The 25,320-nt window shown below is 34.0% G+C and overlaps 1 long non-coding RNA gene across 1 annotated transcript; it reads left to right on the forward strand.

Moving 5' to 3' along the window:
- Positions 1 to 40: 40 nt before the first annotated feature.
- LOC116274877 lies at positions 41 to 24,103 on the forward strand. Its single transcript, XR_004183676.1, has 3 exons — positions 41 to 2,627; positions 17,389 to 17,460; positions 23,138 to 24,103. It is a non-coding gene; the product is annotated as an uncharacterized LOC116274877 (long non-coding RNA).
- The last annotated feature ends 1,217 nt before the right edge of the window (positions 24,104 to 25,320 follow it).

The raw sequence follows: 25,320 nt of genomic DNA on the forward strand, positions 1-25,320 counted from the left end.
AAAATTTTTCTTATGTTCATTTTGATTTATTATGATCCATGATCTAGGTACCATACTAAGGGAAAAGATATATAAAGAAAATTCATAAATAAATAATAGTGTGAGATGAAAAAATTTAAAACAACGTAAATGTATCTATAAAGTGTTTTTGGAGCCATTGAAGTAGGAAAATGTGTTCATCTTAAGAAGAGCGAGGCGTTAATACTGGGTTTTAAAGAAAACATTGGGATTTATAAGGTAGTAAATGGAGGGGATTAGTTTCTATCAAGTATGTTCACTGTATAAAATGATATTTCTGATGTTTTTTGTTAATGGATGTGTATCCAGAGATCATTAAATCACAGTGGAAAAGGAGAGAAAATTAATAATATTGTTCCAGATTTTTGAATTGGGTCATTTACATGTTTTAACCCAAATTTCTTTTCTTCTGATCCATGACCAGAATGCAATTACGTCACTCATGTTTCTCCTACTCAATGCGTTTATAGTCAAAATTCTAATTTTACCTCAAAAAACCTTATAACTTGTTTCCCCTTAAATATCAGTAAAGTTATATTAGAAAATATTAGATGATTAAAGACTATATCTCCATAATTAGTCACTCTTGCTTTTGAAAATCACAGTTCAGAGTGTATTATTGTTGCCATATGTCAATTTTCAGGTCATGTTTTTGCTCACTCTGGCAATTTGTGTTCCCTGATATTCATTTATATATAGGTCTTGCTCAGTACGAATTCCTGAAAGCTTTTATGATCTGGGAAAAGTAACCAGCGCTGCTCATAGTCAGTATACAGCTATATGTTGTGCCTTATTTCAAACTATTTCAAGTGGACAAAGAGATAGACAGATAGAATTTAGGAGACTAAATGCCTGTTAAGAGATAGATAGAATTTAGGAGACTAAATGCCTGTTAGTATGTCTCTTGTTACTACAGCTGAAGCGAGAACTACAACAGCTGCACCTATTGCTTTCTAACATCTTTTTGTAGCTCTAAAAGTAAACTCTGACATGTAAAGTGTCAGCTCAAATAACCGGTAAAGAATTACGGATGGGTCTAAAAATGCCTTTGTCTTTGCTAGCTACAGAACTGACACAGTTAAAAATCAGGTAACACCACAGATTCTGTAGGTATGTAAAGGGAACAATCTGGGATTTATTAGGAATGAATGGATTCCTGAGAAACAGGCTAAAAAATGTATTAGATGAATCTGTTAACCTTGAACCCATAAATGAACCCTGTTTTTTTTTTTTTTAATTAGGTGAAATAGCTAATTTTTCTTGATGAGTATATTTTCTCTCATACATAAAGTTATTTTATTTATTGACCTGAAAGCACTTGTACCCTTGCAAAATTAGGATTTCCTAATTAAGCTCATCTAATGTATCTGTAATATGTACAATGCTCATCATTACTTTATTAAACATTTCTTTACTTTATTATTTTTCCAACATACTTAATTATTCATCTTTATTCCCAGGACCTGGTTAACGTATATTTGTGTGGTTTAAATGAAAGGTAATCCAGAATGAGAGAGAGGTACAAAAATGCATTTATATTCTATAACATGTATTATCTCTGAATATGGTTATTTTCATTGGAAGGAAATGATAAATAAGAATATTTTCTCTTAGGTGCCTATCATTGTAATATACCTAAAGTGTTATGCTTTTTTAAAAATGTCCCTTATATAAGGTTATTAGAATGCAATGAATGCCATTTTTATTTGGAAACAAACTTTTAGGCCAATCTGAAATGTCCACAGTTATTGTTTCTTTTGTAATAGTTACTTTATTTCTGCACATGCGTTTCAAGTCAGGTCAGAGAACCTATTCATCCCATAAAAAGTAATTTCAATAATATATTTTTATTTATTTTAAGATTATTGATGAGGTACAACATACACAAGGAAAACAGACTGGCCCTAAGTATATAACTTGATTAATATTCACAAATTGAAAACACTCACATAAGCATTATGTAGAACAAGAAAATATTAACAAACGTACACAATAATCTCTTATTAGCACTATGATTATTAGCAATGCCTCATTTTGTACACTTAGAAAAGTAATTCTAATTTTGTCTTTTCTTCTTGACTAGTCTGTTTTGCATTAGCTTTTAAAATTAATTCTACCTTTTAAAAATATTCTCTATTGTAAGTTTTTCTTATTGCAATAATTTTTGCTCTTAGTTGTACGTTAATAATTCTATTTCTTCTAAATTTTTACTTTGATTCTTCTGTACTTTTTCTAGCTTCATGAAATATAAGCCTATATCATTAATTTTTAGCATTTTCTCTTTTCCAATATTGGAAAAAATCGATCTTTTTATGGGAACTGAATTGTATCCCCCTGCCCAAATTCATAAAGTCCTAATCCCAATGTACTTGGAAATGGGTGGGACTTTTGGGTGTTAATGAGGTTTAAATAAGGTTATGAAGGTGGGCCCTTTATAATGTGAATAGTGTCCTTATAAAAAGATACATCTGAGAACTTGCTTTCTCCCTCTCTCTCAGTCTTGTGAAGACGTAGTGAAAAGATGGCTGTCTGAAAGCCAGAAAAACAGTTCTCATGGGCCAACTGAATCATCTAACACCTTGATCTTGGAGTTCTCATCCTCCAGAACTGTAAGAAATAAATTTCTGTTGCTTGGCCCCTAGTCTATGATATTTTGTAGCAGCTTGAACTGACTAATACTAATATATACCCTCAAATTGATCAATGTATCCTGTAAACACTACTTTAAGTACACCTGACAAGTGTTGATATATCTTTACTGGCATTCATGTAAATTATTTTTCTAGTTGTCATTGTGATTTATTCTGTGTCCTGGGTGTTTCTTTGAAGAATATTCCTTAATGATTGTGGAGCTCTCTATATCTACCTCAACTTTGTCAATTAAACTTATTTGAAGGCATGTTATTGTATGTCTGCATATTTAAATTTTTGAATATTTCTGCCAAATTGAATTGTGTAAACAACTGTTCATGTGATGTGAGGACTTCAGCATTAAAATTTGCTATATCAAATATCAACATATCTATACACTAGCTTACTTTTGGTTAGAGTTTTATAGAAAAACTTTCCAACCTTTCATATCCAATATCCTTTATGGGTTCTCATGTACAGCAAAATGGTTTTGGTACTTGTTCCACTCTGATCATTTCAATCTTTAATTTGAATATTTATATTCTGTATAATTATTTACATATTTAACTTTATATCTGATATGACACTATTTATTCTATGATTGACCAGTCGTTTAACATTAAATATTATCTCTATTTTCTTTTATCCTTTGAATTCATCAACTCATTGTTTCATTTTCTAACTGGTGATTACTTACTTGCATTTTTTGGTGGAATATCTAGAGTTTACAACATAAATCATTCAATAAAGAAATAGTTATATTTTATCTTATTTTGCATAGTAAACTCAACCTTCAACCAGGTGAGTTTTACTTATGAACAATACTTTGGTATTATTGTTCTCATAATTCATTGTTTTACATTTTTATAGAGTCAACATTCATTTTAATGTATTTATATATTTTTATCTGTGAGGTGATGCTTTTGATTTTTATACTTTGAAGTATTTTCTATTTCTCTCTTAGATTTTTTTTTTTTTTTTTTTCCTGCTAGATTAGATGTTTAGCGTACTTTGGGTGCAGTGATAACACTGTTCGTTTTATATTCATTTGAAAAGTCTTATTTATCTTTTATATTTGAAATATTTTTAGGTGGGAATTGGGAGTAGAATTTTTTTGTTAACATTATTTTTAGCTCTTTAAAAATGTCCTTCTCTTGCCTTCTGCTTTTCATCATTTCAGCTCGGAAGTCAGCCTTCAGGCTAACTATTGTTTCTTTGAAGATAGCAATATAACGTATCTTTATCTTTTTCCTTTCACTTTATATTTTTGATGTTTGCTCCCCAAGTTTTTTGTTTATCAGTTGTTTTATTATGATGTTTCCAGGTGTGCTTTGCTGTATGTTTATCTTGTTTGATGCTTCCAGAATTTCTTGAATCCTTTGATTGATTTTTTCCATCAGCTATTGTCTGTTAAAGATATTTTTTACTTGTACTTTTCTCAATAAATCTTCGGCTGGATATGGGTTGCGTGTAGTCAAACTTTTTTTTTTCAAAAGTATCATTTTAGTCTTTACATAGTTTTTCATTCTTTTAGTTCTTGCTTCCAGTTTGCTTATGTTTTCCTATTTGCATGGCCCGATTGTCCGATTTTATTTAAGAGCCTGTCTTTTTGTAATCTGACCTATTTTAAAACCATCCATTAAAGATGTATAGAGCAATGGGACTAACACATTCAACCAAGAGGGAAACCTCAAGAGGATGGGCCACGTGGGTTTTGTACAGCAGGGGACAGTGGGTTGCTGAAACTTGGACTGGGAGCTGGGAATTCCTGTAGCCCGATAGCCCGTACTTAGAGTTGCACGGCAGAGAAACGGAGTCTATTATCAGATTGCAGGCACCCATTATAACTGATTCATGGGAACGGTAGGGCATTATCCCTTTTTGTTATGAACTCTTTGCAGTTAAGAACAATGTAATTTTGGCGAGATCAATATTTCCCTTAGTTCTTGAAGTAGCCAGGAAAAAAAGTGAAATTATATTATACATATAAAAATAAAATATCCTCAAAGGGCTTGTAAAAAATCATTAAATCCACATTATTTATATCTCTCCCACTTTTCTTGGGTATAAAAGTAAAGATCCATGAGATCATGTTACTGCATGATTACCGACACTTAGTAGGGCTGTTCTCATATTTGTTGTCGGACGTATTTGAAGAAGCGCAAGAGCACTTGGCAAAAGTCTCGTATAGAAAACTGCAGAGATCTCAGGAAGTGGGCTGGCAGTGATGACGGAGATAGGCGCCCTGCCCTCCAGCCTGGGTGACAGGCGATACTCTGTCTTCAAAAAAAAAAAAAAAAAAAAAGAAAAAATTACAATTGTAGAGACCGTTTTGGACACATAAAGAGCTGTTGCAAGGATCAAATACTTGAGAGGAACCAGTCTCTAAACTAAGACAATCCTTAGAGATAAGTACAAGTATATATACAAGTATACAAGTAAATACTTATAAGTATTGGTCTGCCTTAAAACAAAAACAGGAAAGCAAGTTGAATAGGACTATTTATCTATAAGGTGCCTTCACAGATGCTGTCTATGTGGCTTTGAATAGGACTATTTATCTATAAGGTGCCTTCACAGATGCTGTCTATGTGGCTTTGAAATTTGGTAAGACTCACCTGTATCGTTATGAAAGCAGTAAACCTGAAATATATTCCAGCCAAGTAATGTAGAATGGAACAAAATATAAAAATCTAATAAAATGGAGAGACATTTTTATTCAGTAACATCCATAAAGATGTTCCTTTTGGACTAAAAAAATATACGAAATATTAGTTGAATGTATTTTTAATTTCTCAGTATTTATATTGCATTATCTAATTAGATGGGTGATGTGCTGCTGCATATATAAATGTCAATATATATGAGATAACTGAGATTATTTTTTAGGATTTACAATTCTGGGATGCAGTAACTTCCTGATATCCTTCGGAAAAGCTATATTTTAATTAACCATTTGTTTTCCCAGATAACTCAATGCTGAGAAAGAATCAGAGGTGGTTAGTCACAACTAAAATAATCATTCCCAGTTAATATCAAAGTTTCTACTAGACAGCCTTATTTACATGTGTTAGTGAAACATTCAATATAAATTATACGTCTATGTATATTAATTGAATGACTTAATCAATCAAGCAAAGTAGGTTATTTATTATGTAGAGAATATACTAAATCCTAAAATTAGGCTGAGTTCCATAAGTTTTTAATTATATGTATAAGAAGTGTATATAATAAGATAATGCAGAAAAAATTTCAGTTCCAAAGATAACAACAAATCTTTTTTTAAATTTATTTTTATTTTTTTGAGACGGAGTCTTGCTCTGTCGCCCGGGCTGGAGTGCAGTGGCCGGATCTCAGTTCACTGCAAGCTCCGCCTCCCGGGTTTACGCCATTCTCCTGCCTCAGCCTCCCGAGTAGCTGGGACTACAGGCACCCGCCACCTCGTCCGGGCTAGTTTTTTTTTTTTGTATTTTTTGTGGAGACGGGGTTTCACCGTGTTAGCCAGGATGGTCTCCATCTCCTGACCTCGTGATCCGCCCGTCTCGGCCTCCCAAAGTGCTGGGATTACAGGCTTGAGCTACCGCGCCCGGCCACAAAAATTCTTAAAATGAGTATTAGAATATCAGGGAGAAGAAATTCTACTTTTCAATAATAAAATTTACAAATTTGCATTAACTGTAGTATAAGTTAGCTAGGTCTTTCGTCATTAGGTTTAATGCACATGCTATATACTTGACACCAGAGGAAAAAATAACATCACTGGCTAGGTATTTTTTTTTTCTTTTTTTTTGAGACAGTCTTACTCTGTCACCCAGGCTGGAGTGCAGTGGCGCGATCTCTCCTGACTTTAAGCTCCGCCTCCCGGGTCCACACCATTCTCCTGCTTCAGCCTCTCAAGTAGCTGGGACCACAGGCTCCCGCCACCACGCCTGGCTAATTTTTTTCGTATTTTTAGTACAGACGGGTTTCACCGTGTTAGCCAGGATGGTCTCGATCTCCTTACCTCGTGATCTGCCCACCTTGGCCCCCCAAAGTGAGCCACCCGGCCGGTAATCTTAATTTAGATTAAGAAAGAATACAGCAAGCAGTATTTTCCTTTTTTTTTTTTTTTTTTTTTTGAGACAGAGTGTTGGTCTATCGACCCAGGCTAGAGTGCAGTGGTATGATCAAAGCTCGCTGCAGCCTCTGCAGCCTCGACCTCCCTGGCTCAGGCGATTCTGCCACTTCAGCCTCCTGGCTACTTTTTAATGTTTTAATTTTTATTTTTTTTGCAGTGACTGGTCTCTGTACATTGCCCAGTCTGGTCTCAAACTCCTGAGCTCCAACCATCCTCCTGCCTCATTCTCTCAAAGTGCAAGGGTTACAGGTGTAAGCTACTGTGCCTGGCCTCAGGCAAGCTTTTGGTAGAGAGGATTATTCCTTGGATATTTTCTGTATCACATTTCCACTGTAGGACATAGGAAAATAACACATAGAGGTTCTGCCGCTATCAATAAGCTTATTTCTTCAAGAAGAATCAGAACACTGATGCTGACAGAGTTGATGGCTCTATAGATGTTGGCATATTTGTTTCTCATTTGTCTTGCTTCTCAATGCATTCCAGTGAACAGTGGAGAAATAAAGTGGAGAAAAAGACAACAGGACAACACTTCTGCCAAAAACATAGATACAGATTTCTTGGATTGCATTTCAATTTCTTGTTATATTAGACACTCACTACATCAAATAAAATAAGTCATTTAACTTTCCTACAACTCAGTTTACTCTTTATATAACGGAAAAATATTGTTTCTAGAAATATTTCTGAAAATTGCCTATATAGTATCTAAAAAACAGCACAAATAAACATAGCTTCTACTTTCTTAGCTTCCTTCCTTCCTTCCTTCCTTCCTTCCTTCCTTCCTTCCTTCCTTCCTTCCTTCCTTCCTTCCTTCCTTCCTTCCTTCCTTCCTTCCTCCTTCCCTCCCTCCTTCACTCTTTCTCTCTCTTTCTTTCTGTCTTTCTTTTTTACAGAGTCTCACTGTCAACCAGGCTGGAGTGCAGTGGCACAATCTCTGCTCACTGCAACTTCCACATCCCGGGTTCAAGTGATTCTCCTGCCTCAGCCTCCAAAGTAGCTGGGACTACAGGTGTGTGTATGCCACCATGCCCGGCAAATTTTTGTAGTTTTAGTAGAGCTGGTGTTTCACCATGCTGGCCAGGCTGGTCTCTAACTCCTGATCTCAGGTAAACCGTCCGCCTTTGCCTCACAAAGTGCTGGGATTAAAGGCTTGAGCCACAGCGCCCGGCCATAGCTGTTTCTTCTTTCTAATATTCTTTCTTTCTTTCGTGTTTTACTCCTAAATCAACAGCTGCATGCATGTTTTGATTTAAACTTTAATTACAGACCAAAGACTATTTTATATAAACATCTTAATACTTTTAGCCTCCCATGCCTAGTAGCTCTTATAAAGGAAGGAAATCGCTTCTCAACTGTTTGGCTAAGATCAAGAGTTATAAAGGAGCAAAAATATACACTGCTATCTTCCTAGCATCATACTCAAAGAATATTTTATAAATATGAATATATATGATATATGAACATACATGATATATAAATAATATAGAAATATCTATTTACTGTAATCAGTCACCTTCTAAGAAGATGTGTAAGACAGGTGAGAAAAGTACATTGTAAAAAAGGTCAGCAAGTAGAAGTGCCATGGTATAACGTATCAAATACACACACACATGCACACACAGCACGGTATATACAGACATAGATAAACACATAAAAATATCAAGTTGCTTAACAAATTATTTGAAATCATGTACCAAATATACACTTACTGAGCGGTCATTCTATATTTTTCTTCTGTGAGTCCTAAATAAATCACTGTACTTGATTAATTTCATACTTATTACTATATCTTCTCACATTTTGTCTTGCAGTTAAAGAGTTATAGTGAATGCTTATTTTAGATTTTTTCCTAAATCTTTCCTTTGATCAATTTTCTGCTTCATCTCTGTAGTTGCGACTCGATGTTTTATTATACAGTTTTTATAATAATTAAATCATCATGTATTTCTTCCCTCCATAGAGGGATGCGTACGTTAGCTATGATGTTTTATTTTGCTTCCCAGTCCAGCGTTACGGTACCAAAGTAAATTACAGTAAATTATACTTCTAGGTTTTTGGGTAAAATTAATTAATTGCACAGAAGTTCTAGAATGGGCATATTGAGAAAATTAGCGATAAATTTACAGGGTAAAAAGATTCATTTCATCATAGAAAATTATTGATGAAAAATTACTGGTGAACTAGGTAAGGAGTGCAGTATCTACTTTATTTCCACTTAGGTACTACCTGTGGAAAAATATACCCACCACAGTTTACATTTTTTGCCTGACTTTTGATACTGCAGATAGGTGACATTTCACTGTTATTTAAATGCTTTCTTAAAATCATAATTGAATCATCATATTCTCAACCCTTGATTCTCCCTGTCAAGGCTACAGTGTCTTAATAATATTTTCCACTGAATCAATAAAATTAGTGGAATAATTTTGTCTTTGTATCTACAATCACCCGGATAGTTTGTGATTCATTTTTTATATAATGTTTACTTAAAAAGAAAAAAAGGAATCAATCAACCAGTTTTACACTTTAAAACTATATGTATCACCTTTTTTAAAGGTATCCTTTGTAGATGCACCATTTCTGAAAGCAGTGTCGAACTGGAAGCACAGGAATTTGGAAAACCTGTTTAAGGCAATGGTTATCGCTTATTTTTGGGACCCTTGCTGGTTTAAAATGGCAGTAATTCCATCGTTAGTGCATCTTCTCTTTCCAACAGTAGACTTATAGAGAATATTTGGATTTGATAATTACTTTTATCTTTAAAATATAAGGATTTACCTTGTAAGCAAGTGATGGCATTACTCATTTTACCTTAGCCCTTTTCTTTTAAGCTCATGAAAATTGATTGGATTTTGCCTATAGGTGGTATTTGGACCATCCAGACAATTCAGCTGGGATCCTTTGACCATTTTGGTGGGCTGTGTTACAGGCTGCATTTATTATCTATGGATTCTTGTCAGATTGTGATGGTGATCTATATCTCACGATTAGATACACCGTTGGGTCGAACAGTAGTTTGTAATTCGGCTGGTTGGGTCCACGGGTCTCAGCTACAGAGCCATTTTGTTTCTTCTGTGGTGCTCAGTCACTGTCATTTCCCATAGCTGCTGTTCTGTGACCAGTCAGGAGTTATGTGGTTGGCCCGTGGTATCAGGCCGTGATAAAATGGTGTTTAAAGGAATCTTTACACTCACACACAGACACACACACAATGAAGTTCACGTTAGATTAGTTTTGGATGGCGGCTTCATTTTTTTTTTTTTTTCTTGATAGAGATTCCGGATGTATCTAACATACTAGAAGTACTTAACTTCATCTTACTTTCTACATAAAGCATATGTCATAGAATATCCTAAAATGCAAAAAGATCGCGATGAAATTGTAATTTTGGTAATTATGCGGATTTCCGGTTATAGAAATCAAAAAATTCACAATAAATGAAAAGTAACTCTAAACAAGCCATTACTACTTTATATAATAAGTCTTCTTAAACAAATTTATAAAATCATTTTAGAAAAAAATAAATCCGTCTTTTCCGTTTTCTTTGAAAAGGCACCTGTATATTTTCTAAAGGCCCACATCATCTCAGAAGGATAAATCATAGGAAAGAAATAGAGATTTGGCTCAAAATGATTAGTAGGTAATGGTCAGTGCTGTTAGAGAGCTTGCGGGATGCAATGCTGTTCTTTATTTTTTCAAAGGAGTGCCAACAGCTTTTCTGATTCAAAAACCACAAACTACAGCATTTTTTTTTTTTTTGCATTGACTCTGTAGGGACATTATAAATCTCAAATAAATGGCAGCCTTGTTCTGGAAGCGTTGTTCTGAAAGCCAGGCTGGATTCCAGGGTGGAATCAAAGCTAGTCCACTGAAATAAAGAGTTTTAACAAACCAAGTGGAAGGTAAGTAGAAAACTTAAATGCAACTTTGCTCAGCACCTTCTGCTGTCAAATGTTTGAATTAAAATGAATAACATATATACTCCTTGATATTTTATAGTAATAAAAATACACAAAATTAAGAGCCCACATTTTAATAATTATGGATCCACATTTAAAGAAAACAAGATAAATATGTACAGATTATATAATAATTTCTAAATGCAGATTTTATTTCTAGTAAGAAAAAGAACATTAAAAACATTACAGAATTTTGGTTTTATGTATACAAATGACTAGCAGGTGAAATTTTGGGAGACACACAAATGCATGTGGGGCTTGGCTTGACTAAAGACAAACTTCTTTGAGAATTTAGGAATATTTTATCATAATCCTCACTTGAGAAAGTGGAAATTTTCTAAAATAAAGTCAGCTGTTGAGGCCCTAATCCCACGAGAGAGTTACACATGGGTAGGTAATGTATTCTAGTGTTTGGTTATTATATTCTTCAATTCTGATGACTTACTGTAGCTTATTAAATATATTGAATTCTTCTAATGGAAGTATTCCACACACTGGTCAAAGTTACTCAGATGATTCTCTCTAGAATAGGGTTTATTTAGTGCTGGGTCAAGATTAGATGATTTTTGGAATCCGGAAATACCTACTTAAGATATTTGTCGAAAAGGAATTACATGGTAGTCATATAAGATAGGATATAAGATACGAGGAAGAGAAATGTAGGAGTAGCAAGTAGTCCTTGAAAGGTGCCTTGACTAGTTACTCAGGGGAAGAGAGGTGGATGGACTATAGCTGGAAATATCAAGATCATACAGTGATTTGGCATTAGAAATATTGGGAAGAGCCGCTTAAAAGAAATAGTGATAGGAAAGTAGCATAGAGTAGGCATTGGTATCAGGTTGCATTCATTCAATCGTAGAGATAGGCTTAGAGGAGATTCTAGGTCACAGGAAGGCAAAGGTACATTTCTTAGACAAAGTTGGGCAAACCATTGGGAAAGAATGCTTGGTCTTAAAATCATTCATTAGCAGCATGGTAGCTAATTGTCCTAAAGTGGGGAATTAGGATGAGTTATGGGGCTCAGATGAGGGCTTTAGCACTATGCAAAATCCTGTATGGGAAGATGTATGAGTGCTGTGGAATAAACTATTTAAAGTCTAGATGTCCCCAAATGCCGAATTATTTTAGAGTCTTTGTAAAAAGAGTCACTAAAGATGTAATAGAATGAGCAACTTTTAAAGTCATCTATCCTAGACAGTAATTAGGGAAAATATTTGGATTAAAATTTAGCTTAGGAGTAAACTGTTAGCAAACTGATGCTGCAGATATAGGAGTTTTTGAAAATATTTGGAAACAAAACTAAAATATGAATCTCACTGGAATTAGACCTAGAGGCACGAAGTGAAAATAAAATGTGGGATATGATGTTCTCTAGGCATGAAGAAAGGTTCACATTAGAAAGAGGATTTATAGACTCTCAAAATGTTTGATACTCCTTCTCTACAATTAAAATATTATATTGCAAGAAGAGAATGGCGAGAGGTTTTAAGAAGTACGTTTATTTACCTCAATCCAACCGTCATTTTGACAAAAATAGCATAGTGTGTGCTTTAAAATAGAATTTTAACATAATATTAACAGGATAATTTAAATTAAATTGTGATAGTTTGACTTTATTTGCACAAACTTCTCTTTATTGATCCTGGGACTTTTAGGTAGCGGCTGTATTTGCTTTACAAGAACTCAAGTTCCAGATTGCCATTTGTCTTGTGTTCTAATTTTTCAGCTTGTGTTGTGCATGCCAAAGATTATTCAAATGATTCTTGGTTGTATGACTTTATCAACCAAGTTACAACACAGCATAAGCATTGAATAGCAGATTCGATTTAATGTTTACAGTTCTGATGTGCTACTCTATTATTATTTATATTTTTATATTTCTGTGTTCATCAAGATATTTACATCGATATATTAAAAATAGGTAAAATCTGCAAATATAAATTTCTACACAGATTCAATAAGAAATTAGCTACTTAAAAGAGCCAGGTAGGATTAAAGAGATGTTAAATGTCTTATCTTCAATGATACGTAACGTTTCAAAGAAACAGGCTGGTGCGTGAATTCGCTCTCATTGCACCTCCGCCTGTCTGGCATCTGGTTCTCATTTTCCTGAGCACCAGACAGGTGCCCAAAGCCGACCATGGTTCAGCCAATTTTTTTATTTTCATAGCTTTATGTCACCCATACATGCAAGGGTCTCAAAACTCCTGACCTCAGGGAAATCAAGCAGGCTGCTCTTGTGCTGCTTCTGGGCTGGCTTGCGTGCAGGGCTCAGCTCTGCAATCCTGGCACTCGGGGAGGCCAAGGCAGGAAGATCCCTTTGAAGGCCTGACTTTGAGACCAGCTTGGGTGTCATGGTAAGACCCTGTCTCTACAAAAATAAAAAAATTAGCCGGGCTTAGGTGGCGGCCAGAAGTCCCGAAGCACGGAGGCTGGTGCCTGAGAATGGCGGAACTGAGCATGGAGCTTAGCATTACATGCCACCACCCAGCCTGTTACAGAGGAGACCTTATTTCAAAACAAAAAAAAAGAAAATCTTAGGAAGGCCGACGCATGCAGATCACAAGGTCAGGATCAGCAGTTCATCCTAAGCAACACGGTGAAACCCCGCCTCCTACTAAGAAATAGAAAAAACTAGCTGGGCTTAGGTGGCTGGGAGCGCCTGCAGTCCCAGCTACTGGGAGGCTGGAGACAGAAGAAATGGGGTGTGAAACCCAGGAGGTGGAGCTTGTAGTGAGTCGAGTTCTGCCTACCTGCACCAGCCTGGTGACAGAGCAAAGACTCATTCTCAAAAAAAAAAAAAAAAAAAAAAAAAAGGAAATTTAATAATGTTCATATCTCTTCACTATACAGATTCCACGCATTTTACCACATAACATACAAGAATCCTTTAGTTTAATTACATTTAAATGTGTGATCAACAACACCCTATAATAAAAGTATAAATCCTGTCCACAGCCCAGTTAGTAGTATCTTTTATTAGGAGAAGAGTATCAAGAGGAAGCCTAAATAAAATTTTAATGGCTGGTAGAGATATGATTGATGAGCACAAAACTGCATATGGCCGGGCGCAAAAGCCCGCTCGCACCCAGCACTTTGGGAGGCCGACGGGCGACCAAAATATCAAGACCATCCAAGCCACGAAACCGTCTTACTAAAATACAAAAAATTAGCCGGGCGTGGTGGCGGGCTACCGAACCCAGCCGGTATTGAGGCAGGAGAATGGCGTGAACCCGGAAGCGGGAGCTTGCAGTGAGCTGAGATCCGGCCACTGTACTCCAGCCGGTGATGTGCTGACCCGTCAAACAAAACAAAAAAAACAAAACTGCACATATTTATAATATGTTAACTTGCGTGTTTAGACACAAACACTAAAAATAACTCACTGTGAACTAAGAGACTAGTAATCTCCCAAAGTGTCCCTATGTAACTTTCTATTTTATTTTACTATTTTTATTTTTATTCATCTTTTTGTGCTAAGAAACTTTACAGAACACCTCTGAACACATTTTCTAAGTTCTAGGAAACCCGCCATGTAACATAGCAGTCTATATTAGCAACAAAGGTATTAGCGTACTGTATAAATTCTTCAAAGAGAAATATCAAGACCAAAAATGATTGAAAAAAAGGCAGGTGGAAAGAGAATTAGAGAAACAGAGAGAGAGAGAGAGAGACTCCCTTCATCCCCAGAAATAAGGGCACAGAAAGACCACACGAAACCGCCTCCCAAGTTAGTGATTCTCCACCCCAAAGGTCCTAAGTAGCTGGGACTGCAGGAAAGCAGCCACCCACACCCGGCTGATTTTTGTATTTTTTTTTTAAAGAGACGGGTATCTCACCATGTAACCTGGTCTCCGAATCCTGAGTTCAATCTATCCACCTGCCTCAGCCTCCCAAAGTGCTGAGATTACAGGTGCCAAGTCACTGTGTCTGCCTGATTGGTATTTCTTAAGTCTTTTGCCCCCATAACTTTTTTCCAATTCTGTATTTGACTGATAGCAAGCCAGTGAAAGATGAAGCCAGGAAAAGAAAATAAAACTTGTGTGTGTGTGTGTATAATATAATATGGTGACCCTGCTCAGAGTAACAGATTATCTTCTTATGTCATGATTCCAAAGGAAAGCAAATAAGTATTACAAGCAAGGTAAAAAAGGTATTTAAAAAAAAGAAAAAGTAATGTAACACTATATATTATATGATATTAATTTCAGTGTGGTTATACATTATCTTCAAAAACTTCAAATCTAAAGAATTTGTAACATTGTGCAGATGTTGGAATTACAAAGTTTCAAGCTGCCTGCTTATTTAAGTATTAATTAGACATTCAGTGGTGAAAATCTGGAATGTTAAATGTGTTGTTAACAATTTGTATGTGGTGTTGTCACTTTATCTTGTTATTTAGCCAAAAACCAATAGATTTCATTTCTTCTAAGCTTCTTATAGTAATTGGTGTATTAACTTTCACATTCAAAAATTCCATTTATGTTTTCATTCATATTCGTCTTACAGTGCTTTTCAAGATACTGATTTTTATATTGATGTAGCATATGAAAGTATAATTAGGAAACTGAGGTATGAAATTATTTTAATATTAGATTTAATATAGAGAAAAATATTAAAGAGATTAACTTGGGGACTATATAGACTACGTACAACATACAGAGTTTTTTTTAGTATTAAGATACTTTGGAAAAATCTTCAAGTTTCTTTCACTATTAAAGTATCAAAAGTCTTTTCCTTGAAGAAAACACAGCAGAAAAAAATATGAAAACATGTATTCATAAAAATGAAATCTAAATTTGATTTTTAAAGTTTAAATAAATTATTACTTGTTTTTCTCTTAATCCAGATGGTTTTTCAGTTTTTTAAATTAGTTTTCATGTTCAGATATATCTGCTCTATCTTGCTGGAGTAGAAGGAATGGTAGAGTAGGATATAGAAGATCTGAGCTAATATCCTAATATTTCACTAATTAGCTGATTAATTTGTGACATGTTAATTTTTGTTTTCTAGATCTTAGAAATTGAGAAAGATGATTTCTGAGTACTTTTTCAACTCTGATTCTTGGGCATATCTAGGACAATTTCTGTGGCTTTCTCTTTTTGGGTTCCTGACAACACACATGTTGATGCTATTTGGCAATTTTACCCCATTTATAATCAAATATTTTCTATTTATTCATTAATATATATTTATAAATTTTAGTGGCACACATTGTGCTTGATACTATGTATAATGCAGAGTAAAGTATGTAAATTAAAGCCATTTATGAAGAAACAATCCCAATTAAAATTGAGAAAGGCATGATTCTTAGGACTTGCTTCTTCTTTATCTTCATTCTTACCTATATTTGTCTCACCCACTCTCATCCAGATCTTTAAATACTGTCTTTACCCTGATGATTCCTAAATTTATATCTCCAGATTTTTTACTCCAAACTCAAAGATCTCCAGTTGAAAAGACATTGTAAAACCACAGGACCCAAACCGAATTTCTAATTTCTTATCAGATCTACTTCAACTTGCAGTCTTCCTGTTTTTGGTGTCCTCACTTTCCCAGTCTCTGGTAAAAAACTGGTTATTCATTCTCTCTTGTTTTCTTAATATGCCCATATTAGACATTTCAAGAAATCTCATTCACTGTAGTTTCAAAACATGCCATAAACCACCACATAACCTATCCTTCTTTGCCACCACTTAGTCAAGCTAATTGATCTCACTGCTGAATTGCTATGATGTCCTCATAACTGATCTCCTTTCTTGCACTCCAACTCACTAGAGTCTATTCTCAATACTATACAAATAGTGGTCCTTCTAAAGCCCAAATCATATCATGTCTCTCTCTGCTTAAAACTATTCAGTGGTCTCCATCCCATTCAGATTAAGAACTCTAGTACTTAGTAAACAAAAAAGCCCTATCATGATTTTCACTTTCTGTGCCTTGTTTATGAAGTGCTTTCTCATTTCACATTTATTTTAGTTATTTCCATTATGCTCTTAACATAGCTTGAGTTTGTTTTTCTATCATGCTGTGTATTACAGAACTGGTTTAATTTTCTCTCACAGAATTAGCCAAATTTCTCAACATCATTTACTAAATACTGTATCTTGTCTCACTGAGTAATCATAAAAGCTCTTTGTATACCAGGTGTGTGTGTGTGTGTGTGTGGGGGTGTCTTTAACTCTCTTCTATTTCATTGTTTGTTTGTCTCTTTCATTGCCATTATTACAAGTTTAAAATCACTTTAGTGGTGAAATATGCCATATCTGTTAGGGACACCTTCTTTTTATTATACTGCTTTGCCAAATTTTTCCATATACTTTTCTATATGTTTTTAGAATATGTTTATTCAATTTCTTAAAATGTTGCTTAAATTTTGTGGAAACACTAGTGAATTTAGAGATCAGGTTAGTAGAAATTTCAGGATTTTAAATACTATATTTTTATCCAAGGATTTAGGGAAATTTATCTAAAATGTTACATTCTTTTATATGCAGTTTGAATATAATGATGCCTTTATGAAAACATGCTATAAAGAGTTCTGTTATCCAATTTTCCATAAAAGCATTTATAAGTTAGGGATTTTGTGTTATTAGAAATTTGGTATATGTTATCTACAAATCTGAACTTTTTAGAAAAATTTCTTTTTTTTTTTCACAGGATTTATTATCTTGGCATCTGCTTTGAAAATGACCCAACCAAAATAATATTATGTCAGCATAAACTCTAAGGGTAGGTTTCTTTTATATTACAGCCTCAACAAATTTGTGTAAGATTGGGATTTTATCTTTCTTGAGTATTTGGTAAATATTTTAAAGCAATATTTGATCTCTGTAAAGTGATTCAAATTCTTATATGATAAATAATTACTCAAATTATCAATTTATTTTTAAACTGCTTTTGTATAGATTAAGATTATATATCTACAAATATAACCATCTTATATTAATTTATTTGATCATTAAGTATTCATATTTTTCTTATATTATTTTTAAATCACTGAACTCATAATTGTATTTATTTTTAGTTCCAGTAGTTGAGTTTTAAAAACTTACCAAACTTGATTTCTTAATATTACTTTAATATCTTGATATGTATTCAAGAGATGCTTCTATTTCTTTATTATATTAACTCTATTTTTGGTGGATATTGTTTTGATGTTGCTTTTCTTATTTCATAAAGTTTATTCATGGCCACACTTGTTGGCTCATGCCTATAATCCCAGCATTTTGGGAAGTTGAGGCAGCAGGATCTCTTGAGCTCAGAAGTTTAAGACCAGCCTGGGCAACATAGTAAGACTTTGTCTCTAGAAAAAAAATAGACAAAATTAGCTTGGTGTAGTGGCATGTACCTGCAGTCCCAGGTACTCGGGAGGCTGATGTGGGAGAAGTCTTGAGCCAGAGAAGTTGAGGCTGCAGTGAATTGTGATAATGTCACTGCACTCAACCCTGGGCAACAGAGTGAGACCCTGCTTGGTGCTAGCACAAATAAAGCTGCTATGAAAATGAAATTATAGGTATTTCCATGGCTATATATTTTCATATATCTTGGGTAAACACCAAGAAATAGAATGGTTTGGTCATACAGTAGGCATATTTTCAACATTGTAATAAACTGTCAAACAGTTTTCCAAAGTGGTTGCATCATTTGTGTTTTCGTCAGCAATTAATGATAGTCATAATTTTCTCTATAGCCTTGCCAACACTTGGTATGATCATTCTTTCCTTTTAGACCTTTTGATAGGTTTGGAGCAGCATCTCATTCAATTTTAACTTGAATTCCCCTAGTGTCTACTGATTTTTAGAATCTTTTAATAGTATTTTCATGTTTAGTCTTGTTCAGTGTATCTTATTTCGTAGTGTATCTTGTTTACCTCTTTTCCTCATTTGTTTTTGTTTCTTTAACTGAAGTTTCAAAATTATTTTTATATTCTAGATAAAAATATTTGTTTCACATACCATTAAATGATTTTCTTCCATTGTACGACATGTATTTTCTTTCTCTGAACGTGCCTTTTAAAGAGCAGAAGTTATTTTGTAATTGTTTGAGGTGTGTTGGTGTCATACATTAATAATAAAAACCCTTTGCTTAATATAAATATGAAGATTTTACTTTCATATGTTTTGAGACAGTTTTAAATTTTATAATAAAAACTACAGGCGCCCGCCACCACCCGGCTAGTTTTTTGTATTTTTTAGTAGAGACGGGTTTCACCGTGTTAGCCAGGATGGTCTCGATCTCCTGACTTCTGGATTCCCCTCCGTCTGCCTCGCCTCCCAGTGCTGGATTACTGGCTTGAGCCACCGCACCCAGCCTATAATAAATATTTAAGTCTACATTTTCATTTAAATTGTGTATTTGTTATATGATAGTGCCTGAATATTTATTTTTATATTAGGATAAATTTTTGGGTCAGAGTACCAGTTAATACAAATATGTCTACTGGGGTTTTCACTGCTACTGTAGAGAAATATAATGTGTTTATTTGTATACATTGACCTTGAACTCTGCAGTCTTTCTAAACTTAGTAGTTCTTTTGTAGATTCTATCAAACTTTTTACATAGATGGTCGTGTTATATGTATATAAAAAGTTTTACTTCTTCCTCCACAATCTTTATTTATTTGTTTTTCTTATTGTATTGCGGTGGATAGAATAGCTAGTATAATATTAAATACAAGTGGTGAAAGCAAATATCTCTGTGTTTTTCTGGATTGGGGAAAAACTTTTGATCTTTCCTTACTAAATAGCTTTTTAAAAGGTAAAAAAGCTTTGGAGATAATCCTAATCAGGGAGAAAAACTTTCCTTCTATCTTCAATTTGTAAGAGATTTATGAAAATGGATAATGGGTTTGACATCCTAAAATTAGAAGAGTTTTTATATCTATGTGATTTGGATTTTTTAAATACTATAATTGGTTTCTGGCCTTATAGAATGAGTTGAAAAATAGGCATTCCTCCACCTTAGAATTCTATTATAATTATACACTATTAGCTTTCCTGTTAGTTTATGGTACTGTAATCCGAGAAGCTGCTTTTTTCTCTAATAATTTCTGTATGTTTGCAATAACCTTGAACTTTTTTTTTTTACATTGCAAGGCCTCATTTTTTCTAGTTTTGATCTTGAGGTAAACTCAGAGAATTATAAAACAACTGTTTGGAGTAGTAAGAAATGTTAGTCCACTCTTATTTCCCAGATGGTAAGCAAGTCATTCCATTTCAAATAGAATAATGGGGGACTGTTATTTCCATAAGCATAATATAGCAGGAAAATTGTGTGATGAGATATATGATTTAACATATTTCTCTTGGTTTTCCTAATCTTAACACCCACCAGTTATGCTTTTTATGACTTTGCTTTTATTTGCAAAATTCAATTAAGGAAATAAAACCAAAATTTGAGATTTTCCCAAGATGCTTGATTTTCTCTCAATGTTCTCATTGTCAGATATTTTTCCAAAGGTATAAAACACTTCCTATAAAATAGCCTCACACAGGTTTTTTTTGAATAAGCCCCTTCTAGAAAGATATGAACTCTTGGGAAGTGGCATTAATTCACAGACACATTCAGTATTTCTGAAAAGGTTCCTAGAGTTCAGTCTTGCCGAGTATATTTCTTGAGTTCTGATAGAAAAAGCAATAATACACATATTCACCATGGAATACTATGCCACCATAAAAATGAACAAGATAATGTCTTTTGCAGGAATATAGATGGAGATGGAGGCCGTTATCATTAGAAAGCTAATGCAGGAACAGAAACCCAGATAAGACGTGTTCTATCTTGTGAGTGGGAGTTACATAATGAGAACACATGGACATAGAGGGGAGCAACACACTTTGGGGCCTATCAGAGAGTGGGGAATAGAAGGAGGGAGAGGATCAAGAAAAATAGCTAATGGGTACTAGGCTTCATACCCATTGTTGAAACAATCTATACAACAAGCCCCCATGACACAAGTTTACCTATGTAACACACCTAAACATGTACCCTTGAACTTAAAATATGTTGAAAAGAAAAAGAAAAGGTAACGGTACATTCAGTTGCTTCAACAACAGGTAACAATGATTGCTACCTAGAAACAATCTGCATTGCTTCCATCCCCAAAATAGCTTGACCAATTCTATATGCTAAATTCACTTACTTGTGAGAACTATTTTTCTACCATTCTTGACTCTTAAGTTTTCAATATGTGCACACACACACACACACACAATGAGCCTACACATGCACATGCACCTTCCAGGTCTTGTCACAGGCTCTCTTGCAATATATCCATGTATAAAAATGCGAAGATCTCTGACTTTTAGAATATATATTTACCTTATGTTCTTGCAAGCATATTCAGAAATATAATTCGGAAGTAATTTTATTGTATATAAAAGAAACAAAGCTCAAGATTAGAGGGTATCAGACAGAGAGAGAGGAGAAAGAGAGAGAATAAGCAGGGAAAGGGGGAACTAAAGCCATTCTTCGATGTCACTAAGGTACTTTCTTCTGGTCTCTCTCCCTCTTTCTCCTTTGTACAACTTTTATCATAATTTCAGGACTGTTACCTTGTCACTATCTTGTCGGCATGGATATAGTCAGTTTACATCATCCCAATGTAATAATACTAAATACATGAGATTGAGAGATTGTTCTTTGCTACCACTTTATTATATAGCCCCAGGTTAGGATGCTAATTATGTAGATTTGAATCATCTGGCCATTTGTGTGCCAGTACTCTCAGCTGGGTAAACTTAGAACCATAATTAGGTGTTTTGCCAAATCTCCTTTTGGTCTTATAATATCCATTTTCCATAACTTCCAATCAAATAGAAGAAAATATTCTAAAATATTATTTTAAGAATTATCAAATAATTTATTATTAAAACCAAAAACAAATATTAGCTAGGTATAAGCAGTCATGTTTCTATTAAGACAAAAGCCATTCATTAAGATATAAGTTATATTTTTATGTGGTAGTTTCCAGGAACTTTAAAAAATCAATTGTTGGGTATATACTGTAGCTTCTCTCCTTTTTCTCTTATGTATATCCAGATTGCTTTCTGTAATGAAGATTTTGTCATCTTAAGACTAGGAAGATGAAGAAAACATCTCAAAGATGAAAGAATAGTGAGCCATGGCCCATGAGAACTTTGAAAAATTTAGACTTGAGTTCATTTCTGAAGTTTGCATGAAAGAGAAATAAGTTTATGTCTTGAAAGCTACTGTTACTTTGACTCTCATTCTCTTGCTGTTGAATATAATTTAGTTGACAGTTACTTAGTTTCTGAAACACAAAATCTTCCTTTTTCTTTAATCTTTCTCCAATCTGCAAACCAGATTTGCCAATTCTACCTTAAATATGTACCATTTTAAAAAATGCTTTCTATATCTGTCACTATTATGTCATAAACCATCATAAGATTCATATGAACTGTGAAAATTGTAGCTAAATTTTTTTCTTCTAAAATTGGACTCATAGTTTATGTACCACATAACACCTAAAATGCATGATTACAAACAATCCAAATGATGCCATATTCTAGTAATCACTATTCACATAGTTTCTAGCTGCAAAAAGAAACCCGTGAAGACTTTACATTATTTGGCTTTGATTGTATCTACAAGCATATTCACAAATATTTTGCTTATTATACAGAATCATAACACCTTTCTGTCACTTAAAAACACTACATATTTCTTTCTGCCATAGAGACCTGATTGTAATTGTTCCTTCCGTGTTAACAAAGCAAAAATTGTAAAAGACAATGTTATCCAGGCAAGAAAGACTGTATTCAAGTCTACTGTAATAGGTAGAGAAGCCAGAATTTTAGTCCGAGGTCAATGCTCCTAAAACAAAGAGCTGGAAAGATTTCAAGAATGAAGTGAGGGATTGTAGGCCATCTACCTTTGCTAATTGACTTGACCTTCAGGAAAATAAACTTTCTTTCATCATCATGACAAGACAGTTTTAACACTTAGAACTGGGAGCCTGAAGTTAGGCTGAAGTTAGACTTCTATGTTGCCACACAAACTGGGAGTGAGAGGTGTTATATTTCTTGATGTTTGTCTTTCACAGGGATAGCTCATAGTTTCTTGAAAAAGACTTTTCTGGGTTGTAACACTGACAAATACTTTTTAAAAAGATTTGCATCTCAAAGAAGAGGAGAAATAGTTTACAAGTTTTCTGAAGTAAATATTAAAATAAAACATATGAATACTAAAAGAAAAGATGAGATTAGCACGTAAATCTATAAAATGGGTAAGCCAAGTGGCTCTCCTTAATATGGGTGATCCTACAAAATCAACTGAAGGCCTGAATAGAACAAATCACTGATTCTCCCCTGTGTAAAGTAAAGGTAGAATGATTTCTCTATGACAACCTTTAGACTGGGACATTGACTTTTTTTCCTGCCTGCAGGCTCAGAGGGAATCATTGGCTCTTCCAGGGTCTCAAACCTGCTGGCTGATGAACTGAAACGACGCAATCATTTCTCCTTTTGCTCACACCTTTGGGCTCAGACTGGAATTAAACCATCAGCACTCCTGGCTCTCCAGCTTGCCTACTGACCTGCAGATTTTGGGACTTGTCAGCCTTCAGAATCCCATGAGCCACTTTTTCAAAATCATAAATCTCTCCCTACACTAAAACAGGTTGACATGTTCACCTTAAGTAGACACACTTCGTATCGCACAGCTTCTGTTTCTCTGCACAACCCTAATACATACGGTAAAAATATTTATTCCATTTTCATAAGAGAAAAGAAACAATGTAAAAAGCTGTTTTTTCTTAAAGTCTTAAATGAGTTCATGTAAACTCTGCAACTGAGTGGAAGGCTGACAATTTAATGAGGTAAAAAATTAAGCACATCCTCCATTCTAGAAGAAGTTTTTCAATTAATTATCAAAGATAGTAAAATATATCAATGAAATAATTTAAAAAGTTTATATCAGTAATAAACATAAAATAAATTGTAATAAACATAAAAAAACAAAATAAAATTGAAAGTAAATATAATTAGTATATAAAATTTAACAAATGTGTTTTAACTTGTCAAAGAATGAAGAAACAGCTTGATAGTTGGTGACGAGTAGTGGGTGGTGAAGAAAGGGTGTGAAATGATCATCATTTGGAAAGTGATAGTGTCAGGTGATTAAATCAGGGATTCTTGATGATCATTTTTTTTTTTTTCTGTGAGAGACTTTGATAAATGTAACACACTGATGTAGAAGGCTTTGGCATATGCTTAAAAATGTTTTTCAGTCCAGGCTTAAAAAGTCATTTCAAAAGACATTGAAGAAGCTCGCACACATCACAGATTGATAATGGATGTTACATCATTATCATTCAGTGTATACACACACGAATACACACACATGCACACACACACATTTTTTAGATTCTTTTCCAAACCTGGCATTGTGCTGAAAATTTTTCATTTGATATTGTCTTACTAGAATCTGTGGTATTGAGTAAATTTTGAGAACGATTTGGTTGAAATCGAATGATATCATAGCAATTCTTAAAGCTAACAATTGTTTAGTTAGTTACCAAGGAAAAATTAGCTATGCAAAAATGATAAAATTTTTCTGTACAGTTTTCTCCAAAAAAGCTTTCCAAATACCATTATTTCAAAAAAGCTACTGAATAAACAATTTGTATGTGTTGTAAATCTGTATGTATGCATAAATTTAATTTCCTAAGACTTCCTAATTCAAGAAAAAACAGGACAGAGGATATCTAGGACAGTGTCAAATTTTATTTCAGGAAATTGTCAAATGAGCTACTGTGTTAAGGAAGGAAATTTTTTGCAGATTGCCCTGTGGCTCAACTCTAATGATATTTTCATGACCTTTTGTTACGCTGATTGCTATTACTTACTATATGTGGTATATTCCTCTCAAATTAATCCCATATCTGTTTTTGAATCATCAGCACTTAAGTCTTGTCCTTGTTCACTTTTGTTTCCTTTGCCTTATACTTTTCTCCATAAATCAGATTTAACTCTCACATTAAGATTCTCCATAGAAATAGATGGAATTATATCTATTTCTCTGAAAATAGATATAATAGATATATTGCAGAGAAATACACATAATTTTATATATGTATATTGTTATATACAGCATATACAATAAACATATGTATACACATATGTATACCTATGTGCATGTAAAACATATACATATGTATGCAGAAAGTGAGTAAGAAAGAGATTTTAAGGAATTGGCTTACATTATTATGGGTGCTGCCAGGTCTGAAATGTGCTGGGACTAACAGGCTGGAAACTCTTGCAAGAGTTGATATTGTAGTCTTGAATACAAAGGCAGTCTGGAGGCAGAATTAGTTCATATTCAGGTCTTTTCTCAAAAAGCCTTTAACAGATTGGATAAGACCCACTCACATTATGGGAGGTAATTTGCTCTACTCAATATCTTATTGAAATGTTAATCATATCTGAAAAGAAATGTTTTCACAGCAACATCTGAACTAGTGTTTGACCAAAAAACTGGGTACCAGGACTCCCCTAGTTACCATATAAAATTAATAATCACTGTTCCTAAAAGCTGCAGCTTTTGTATAAAATTAATAAATTATAAATA

This window comes from Papio anubis, chromosome 5 (assembly GCF_008728515.1).
Source record: "Papio anubis isolate 15944 chromosome 5, Panubis1.0, whole genome shotgun sequence".
Lineage (NCBI taxonomy): Eukaryota > Metazoa > Chordata > Mammalia > Primates > Cercopithecidae > Papio > Papio anubis.